The sequence below is a fragment of the Nothobranchius furzeri genome, unplaced genomic scaffold (genome assembly GCF_043380555.1).
Source record: "Nothobranchius furzeri strain GRZ-AD unplaced genomic scaffold, NfurGRZ-RIMD1 Scf092, whole genome shotgun sequence".
Classification (NCBI taxonomy): domain Eukaryota; kingdom Metazoa; phylum Chordata; class Actinopteri; order Cyprinodontiformes; family Nothobranchiidae; genus Nothobranchius; species Nothobranchius furzeri.
The window spans coordinates 56,311-65,000 of NW_027223108.1; positions in this window are offsets into that span (position 1 = coordinate 56,311).

Below are 8,690 nucleotides of genomic sequence, written 5' to 3' on the forward strand. Positions count from 1 at the left end.
CAGGGGCTGCAGGCAGCCTCCAGCAGCTGATGGCGGGGTGCAGGAGCTGCAACCAGCCTCCAGCTGGTGATGGCGGGGTGGAGGAGCAGCAGCCAGCCTCCAGCAGCCAGCCTCCAGCTGCTGATGGCGGGGTGGAGGAACAGAAGCCTCCAGCAGCTGATGGCAGGGTGCAGGAGCAGCAGCCAGCCTCCAGCTGGTGATGGCGGGGTGGAGGAGCTGAAACCTGGGTCGGACCTGGTCTGCAGCAGGGCCCATTACCACTCAGAAGCTGATGGCAGTGTGTGTTTAGGTCCCTGCGGGGTGGATGAGCTGAAACCTGGGTCAGACTTGGTGTGCAGCAGGGCTCAGCACCCTCCAGAAGCCGATGACAGTGTGTCTTTAACTCCCTGCCTGGTGGGAGAGCTGAAAGCTGGGTCGGACCTGGTCTTTAGCAGAGCTCAGCAGCCTCCAGAAGCTGATGGCAGTGTGTGTTTCATCCCCTGCGGGGTGGGAGAGCTGAAACGTGGGTCGGACCTGGTCTGCAGCAGGGCCCATCACCATCCAGAAGCTGACGGCGGTGTGTGTTTAAGTCCCTGCGGGGTGGGAGAGCCATAACCTGGGTCGGACCTGGTCTGCAGCAGAGCTCAGCAGCCTCCAGAACCTGATGGCAGTGTGTCTTTAATCCACTGCGGGGTGCAGGAGCTGAAACCTGGGTCGGACCTGGTCTGCAGCAGGGCTCAGCAGCCAGCAGAAGGTGACGGCAGTGTGTGTTTAGTTCCCTGCGGGGTGCAGGAGCTGAAACCTGGGTCGGACCTGGTCTGCAGCAGAGCTCAGCAGCCAGCAGAAGGTGATGGCAGTGTGTGTTTAAGTCCCTGCCTGGTGGGAGAGCTGAAACCTGGGTCGGACCTGGTCTATAGAAGAGCTCAGCAGCCTCCAGAAGCTGATGGCAGTGTGTGTGTTTTGGTCCCTGCGGGGTGCAGGAGCAGGAACCCGGGTCGGACCTGGTCTATAGCGGAGCTCAGCAGCCTCCAGCAGCTGATGGCAGTGTGTGTTTAATTCCCTGCCTGGTGGGAGAGCTGTAACCCGGGTCGGACTTGGTCTGCAGCAGGGCCCATCACCATCCAGAAGCTGATGGCAGTGTGTCTTTAATTCCCTGCGGGGTGGAGGAGCAGAAACCTGGGTCGGACCTGGTCTATAGCAGAGCTCAGCAGCCTCCAGAAGCTGATGGCAGTGTGTGTTCAAGTCCCTGCGGGGTGGGAGAGCTGAAACCTGGGTCGGACCTGGTCTATAGAAGAGCTCAGCAGCCTCCAGCAGCTGATGGCAGTGTGTGTTTAAGTCCCTGCGGGGTGGGAGAGCTATATCCCGGGTCGGACCTGGTCTATAGCAGAGCTCAGCAGCCTCCAGCAGCTGATGGCAGTGTGTGTTTAAGTCCCTGCGGGGTGGGAGAGCTGAAACCTCGGTCGGACCTGGTCTATGGCAGAGCTCAGCAGCCTCCAGAAGCTGATGGCAGCGTGCCTCTAAGTCCCTGCCTGGTGGGAGAGCTGAAACCTGGGTCGGACATGGTCTGCAGCAGGGCTCGGCAGCCTCCAGCAGCTGATGGCAGTGTGTCTTTAAGTCCCTGCCTGGTGGGAGAGCTGAAACCTGGGTCGGACCTGGTCTATAGCAGAGCTCAGCAGCCTCCAGCAGCTGATGGCAGTGTGTGTTTAAGTCCCTGCCTGGTGTGAGAGCTGAAACCTGGGTCGGACCTGGTCTATAGAAGAGCTCAGCAGCCTCCAGCAGCTGATGGCAGTGTGTCTTTAAGTCACTGCCTGGTGGGAGAGCTGAAACCTGGGTCGGACCTGGTCTATAGTAGAGCTCAGCAGCCTCCAGCAGCTGATTGCAGTGTGTGTTTAAGTCCCTGCCTGGTGGGAGAGCTGATATCCGGGTCGGACCTGGTCCACAGCAGGGCCCATCACCCTCCAGAAGCTGGTGGCAGTGTGTGTTTAAGTCCCTGCGGGGTGCAGGAGCAGAAACCTGGGTGGGACCTGGTCTGCAGCAGAGCTCGGCAGCCTCCAGCAGCTGATGGCAGTGAGTGTTTAAGTCCCTGCGGGGTGGGAGAGCTATATCCCGGGTCAGACCTGGTCTAAAGCAGGGCCCATCACCCTCCAGAAGCTGGTGGCAGTGTGTGTTTAAGTCCCTGCGGGGTGGAGGAGCAGAAACCTGGGTCGGACCCGGTCTACAGCAGAGCTCAGCAGCCCCCAGAAGCTGATGGCAGTGTGTGTGTGTGTGTGTGTGTTTAAGTCTCTGCCTGGTTGGAGAGCCGATACCTGGGTCGGACCTGGTCTGCAGCAGGGCTCAGCAGCCTCCAGAAGCTGATGGCAGTGTGTCTTTCATTCCCTGCGGGGTGCAGGAGCAGAAACCTGGGTCGGACCTGGTCTATAGCGGAGCTCAGCAGCCTCCAGCAGCTGATGGCAGTGTGTGTGTTAAAGACCCTGCGGGGTGGGAGAGCTGAAACCTGGGTCGGACCTGGTCTGCAGCAGGGCTCAGCAGCCCCCAGAAGCTGATGGCTGTGTGTGTTTAAGTCCCTGCGGGGTGGGAGAGCTGAAACCTGGGTCGGACCTGGCCCGCAGCAGGGCCCATCACCCTCCAGAAGCTGATGGCGGTGTGGGTTTAAGTCCCTGCGGGGTTGAGGAGCTGAAACCTGGGTCGGACCTGGTCTGCAGCAGGGCCCATCACCATCCAGAAGCTGATGGCTGTGTGTGTTTAAGTCCCAGGGGGGTGGGAGAGCCATAACCTGGGTCGGACCTGGTCTGCAGCAGGGCTCAGCAGCCTCCAGTTGCAGATGGCAGTGTGTGTTTAGTTCCCTGCGGGGTGCAGGAGCTGAAACCTGGGTCGGACCTGGTCTATAGCAGAGCTCAGCAGCCTCCAGAAGCTGATGGCAGTGTGTCTTCAATTCCCTGCGGGGTGCAGGAGCTGATACCTGGGTCGGACCTGGTCTGCAGCAGGGCCCATCACCATCCAGACGCTGATGGCAGTGTGTGTTTAAGTCCTAGTGGGCTGCAGGAGCTGAAACCTGGGTCGGACCTGCTCTATAGTAGAGCTCAGCAGCCTCCAGAAGCTGATGGCAGTGTGTCTTTAAGTCCCTGCGGGGTGGGATAGCTGAAACCTGGGTCGGACCTGGTCTGCAGCAGGGCCCATCACCATCCAGACGCTGATGGCAGTGTGTGTTTAAGTCCTAGTGGGCTGCAGGAGCTGAAACCTGGGTCGGACCTGCTCTATAGTAGAGCTCAAGCCTCCAGAAGCTGATGGCAGTGTGTCTTTAAGTCCCTGCGGGGTGGGATAGCTGAAACCTGGGTCGGACCTGGTCTGCAGCAGGGCCCATCACCCTCCAGAAGCTGTTGGCAGTGTGTCTTCCATTCCTAGTGGGGCAGGGGAGCAAAGACCTGGGCAGAGGAGCGCCTGTCTGCATCCGATCCGGCCCCTCAGCAGCCCGCCGTGAGCCTTAGAGAACCCCCCCCCCCCCCAGCGGGCTCCAGGAACCGGGCCCTGCGTCGGACCCAGCTCAGTAAGGCCCTCCCTCGGGCCCTGCAGCAGGTGGCCCCGTCTATGCAGTCGAAAACCCCGCGAAAATCGGTGTAGAAACGCCCGAGAGGCGTGGTGCGGTTCCCCCGGCCGGTACCGGGTCCGGACCGGTCCGGAAGTCCACCCAGAACACTGCCTGGGGCTTCTGGGCGGCTCCCCAGGCGCAGGCAGTCGAAAACCGCGTGAAAATCGGTTCAGAATTGACAAAACGGCGACCTCGTCGCTCCAAAAACTAAGTCCAAACTAAGCCTTTCGCTTATCGCTTAACGCTTAAGGCGGTCGGCCTTATGGCCAGTAAATGAAAAGTGCCTGCGCCCCTGGAGGTTTTGGAAGGTGCGAGCGATGACCATGCTCGGGTTAGTAGGTGAGGCCATCGGAAAACCAGCGTGAGTTGGCGGGTTTGGGTGGCAATCTATTCCAGGCAGAGTCGACTATCTCTGGGCATCAATTTTGGGATTTTTCCGGCTCTGGTTCTGGGAGAAACGCAGGGGCAAAGTGCACGAGCCGCGGCCGATTTTGGTGGCCTGTCCCTGGGCACAAAGTCTGAGGAGTGTGGGCCTGGTTCTCCGAAAAATACCAGTCTGCTGGAGCTCACTCCCATGGCTCCAGGGGGCACGGCACACCCCCCGGTAGCCGACCAAAGTGCTCTACTCGGGCCAGACTCGGACCCACGACCCGGGGTGAGAACCACAACTACTGGTCATCCTTTTGACCTCCAGGGGGCGCGGCAGAGCCTCCCCAGTCCGACGCAAGTGCCCCACTTGGGCCATACTCAGACCCACGGCCCGGGGCGAGAACCACAACTACTGGTCATCCTTTAGACCTCCAGGGGGCCCGGCACAGCCTCCCTAGACCGACACAAGTGCTCCACTTGGGCTGTACTCTGACCCAAGTCCCGGTGCGAGAACCACAACTACTGGTCATCCTTTAGACCTCCAGGGGGCCCGGCACAGCCTCCCTAGGCCGACACAAGTGCTCCACTTGGGCTATACTCTGACCCAAGTCCCGGGGCGAGAACCACAACTACTGGTCATCCTTTTGACCTCATGGTCATCCTTTAGATCTCCAGGGGGCCCGGCACAGCCTCCCTAGGCCGACACAAGTGCTCCACTTGGGCTATACTCTGACCCAAGTCCCGGGGCGAGAACCACAACTACTGGTCATCCTTTAGACCTCCAGGGGGCACGGCACACCCCCCGGTAGCCGACCAAAGTGCTCTACTCGGGCCAGACTCGGACCCACGACCCGGGGTGAGAACCACAACTACTGGTCATCCTTTAGACCTCCAGGGGGCCCGGCACAGCCTCCCTAGTCCGACACAAGTGCTCCACTTGGGCTATACTCTGACCCAAGTCCCGGGGCGAGAACCACAACTACTGGTCATCCTTTAGACCTCCAGGGGGACCGGCACAGCCTCCCTAGACCGACACAAGTGCACCACTTGGGCCATACTCTGACCCAAGTCCCGGGGCGAGAACCACAACTACTGGTCATCCTTTTGACCTCATGGTCATCCTTTAGACCTCAAGGGGGCACGGCAGAGCCTCCCTAGTCCGACACAAGTGTCCCACTTGGGCTATACTATGACCCAAGTCCCGGGGCGAGAACCACAACTACTGGTCATCCTTTAGACCTCAAGGGGGCACGGCAGAGCCTCCCTAGTCCGACACAAGTGTCCCACTTGGGCCATACTCAGACCCACGGCCCGGGGCGAGAACCACAACTACTGGTCATCCTTTAGACCTCCAGGGGGCCCGGCACAGCCTCCCTAGTCCGACGCAAGTGCTCCACTTGGGCTGTACTCTGACCCAAGTCCCGGGGCGAGAACCACAACTAATGGTCATCCTTTAGACCTCCAGGGGGCACGGCACAGCCTCCCTAGTCCGACACAAGTGCTCCACTTGGGCTATACTCTGACCCAAGTCCCGGGGCGAGAACCACAACTACTGGTCATCCTTTAGACCTCCAGGGGGCACGGCAGAGCCTCCCTAGTCCGACACAAGTGTCCCACTTGGGCTATTCTCTGACCCAAGTCCCGGGGCGAGAACCACAACTACTGGTCATCCTTTAGACCTCCAGGGGGCACGACACAGCCTCCCTAGTCCGACCCAAGTGCTCCACTTGGGCTATACTATGACCCAAGTCCCGGGGCGAGAACCACAACTACTGGTCATCCTTTAGACCTCCAGGGGGCACGGCACAGCCTCCCTAGTCCGACACAAGTGCTCCACTTGGGCTATACTCTGACCCAAGTCCCGGGGCGAGAACCACAACTACTGGTCATCCTTTAGACCTCCAGGGGGCACGGCACAGCCTCCCTAGTCCGACACAAGTGCTCCACTTGGGCTATACTCTGACCCAAGTCCCGGGGCGAGAACCACAACTACTGGTCATCCTTTTGACCTCATGGTCATCCTTTAGACCTCCAGGGGGCCCGGCACAGCCTCCCTAGGCCGACACAAGTGCTCCACTTGGGCTATACTCTGACCCAAGTCCCGGGGCGAGAACCACAACTACTGGTCATCCTTTAGACCTCCAGGGGGCACGGCACAGCCTCCCTAGTCCGACACAAGTGCTCCACTTGGGCTATACTCTGACCCAAGTCCCGGGGCGAGAACCACAACTACTGGTCATCCTTTTGACCTCATGGTCATCCTTTAGACCTCCAGGGGGCCCGGCACAGCCTCCCTAGACCGACACAAGTGCTCCACTTGGGCTGTACTCTGACCCAAGTCCCGGTGCGAGAACCACAACTACTGGTCATCCTTTAGACCTCCAGGGGGCCCGGCACAGCCTCCCTAGGCCGACACAAGTGCTCCACTTGGGCTATACTCTGACCCAAGTCCCGGGGCGAGAACCACAACTACTGGTCATCCTTTTGACCTCATGGTCATCCTTTAGATCTCCAGGGGGCCCCGGCACAGCCTCCCTAGGCCGACACAAGTGCTCCACTTGGGCTATACTCTGACCCAAGTCCCGGGGCGAGAACCACAACTACTGGTCATCCTTTAGACCTCCAGGGGGCACGGCACACCCCCCGGTAGCCGACCAAAGTGCTCTACTCGGGCCAGACTCGGACCCACGACCCGGGGTGAGAACCACAACTACTGGTCATCCTTTAGACCTCCAGGGGGCCCGGCACAGCCTCCCTAGTCCGACACAAGTGCTCCACTTGGGCTATACTCTGACCCAAGTCCCGGGGCGAGAACCACAACTACTGGTCATCCTTTAGACCTCCAGGGGGACCGGCACAGCCTCCCTAGACCGACACAAGTGCACCACTTGGGCCATACTCTGACCCAAGTCCCGGGGCGAGAACCACAACTACTGGTCATCCTTTTGACCTCATGGTCATCCTTTAGACCTCAAGGGGGCACGGCAGAGCCTCCCTAGTCCGACACAAGTGTCCCACTTGGGCTATACTATGACCCAAGTCCCGGGGCGAGAACCACAACTACTGGTCATCCTTTAGACCTCAAGGGGGCACGGCAGAGCCTCCCTAGTCCGACACAAGTGTCCCACTTGGGCCATACTCAGACCCACGGCCCGGGGCGAGAACCACAACTACTGGTCATCCTTTAGACCTCCAGGGGGCCCGGCACAGCCTCCCTAGTCCGACGCAAGTGCTCCACTTGGGCTGTACTCTGACCCAAGTCCCGGGGCGAGAACCACAACTAATGGTCATCCTTTAGACCTCCAGGGGGCACGGCACAGCCTCCCTAGTCCGACACAAGTGCTCCACTTGGGCTATACTCTGACCCAAGTCCCGGGGCGAGAACCACAACTACTGGTCATCCTTTAGACCTCCAGGGGGCACGGCAGAGCCTCCCTAGTCCGACACAAGTGTCCCACTTGGGCTATTCTCTGACCCAAGTCCCGGGGCGAGAACCACAACTACTGGTCATCCTTTAGACCTCCAGGGGGCACGACACAGCCTCCCTAGTCCGACCCAAGTGCTCCACTTGGGCTATACTATGACCCAAGTCCCGGGGCGAGAACCACAACTACTGGTCATCCTTTAGACCTCCAGGGGGCACGGCAGAGCCTCCCTAGTCCGACACAAGTGTCCCACTTGGGCTATTCTCTGACCCAAGTCCCGGGGCGAGAACCACAACTACTGGTCATCCTTTAGACCTCCAGGGGGCACGACACAGCCTCCCTAGTCCGACCCAAGTGCTCCCCTTGGGCTATACTATGACCCAAGTCCCGGGGCGAGAACCACAACTACTGGTCATCCTTTAGACCTCCAGGGGGCACGGCACAGCCTCCCTAGTCCGACACAAGTGCTCCACTTGGGCTATACTCTGACCCAAGTCCCGGGGCGAGAACCACAACTACTGGTCATCCTTTAGACCTCCAGGGGGCACGGCACAGCCTCCCTAGTCCGACACAAGTGCTCCACTTGGGCTATACTCTGACCCAAGTCCCGGGGCGAGAACCACAACTACTGGTCATCCTTTTGACCTCATGGTCATCCTTTAGACCTCCAGGGGGCCCGGCACAGCCTCCCTAGGCCGACACAAGTGCTCCACTTGGGCTATACTCTGACCCAAGTCCCGGGGCGAGAACCACAACTACTGGTCATCCTTTAGACCTCCAGGGGGCACGGCACAGCCTCCCTAGTCCGACACAAGTGCTCCACTTCGGCTGTACTCTGACCCAAGTCCCGGGGCGAGAACCACAACTAATGGTCATCCTTTAGACCTCCATGGCAACAGGGGGATGTCAGACCCCAGCTCATCCCAGGTTGATGCCTCAATAGTAGCTTAGGGTCACGGCAGTCCCACCGTGATCCACCCTCTTGTCCTCTCTCCACAGGATGACCAGAGTGTCGTGTTTATTTTCAAAGTGTCCTCGTAGGATGACCATGAGTGCAGGAAAATTTTCAAAGTCCCTCTGTCGGATGACCATGAGTGCAGAAAAAATTTCAAAGTCCCCCTTGGGATTACCAGACGTTCGAGATTTCGGCTGAAAAATTTTCAAAGTGCTGCCGAGAGCCTGCGCTAGTTGCTTAAGGCTTGAGGAGATCCGCCTTATGGTAAGTAAACGAAAAGTGCCTGCGCCCCTGGAGGTTTTGGAAGGTGCGAGCGATGACCATGCTCGGGTTAGTAGGGAAGCTCATCGTCGAACCAGAGATGGGTAAGGGGCGA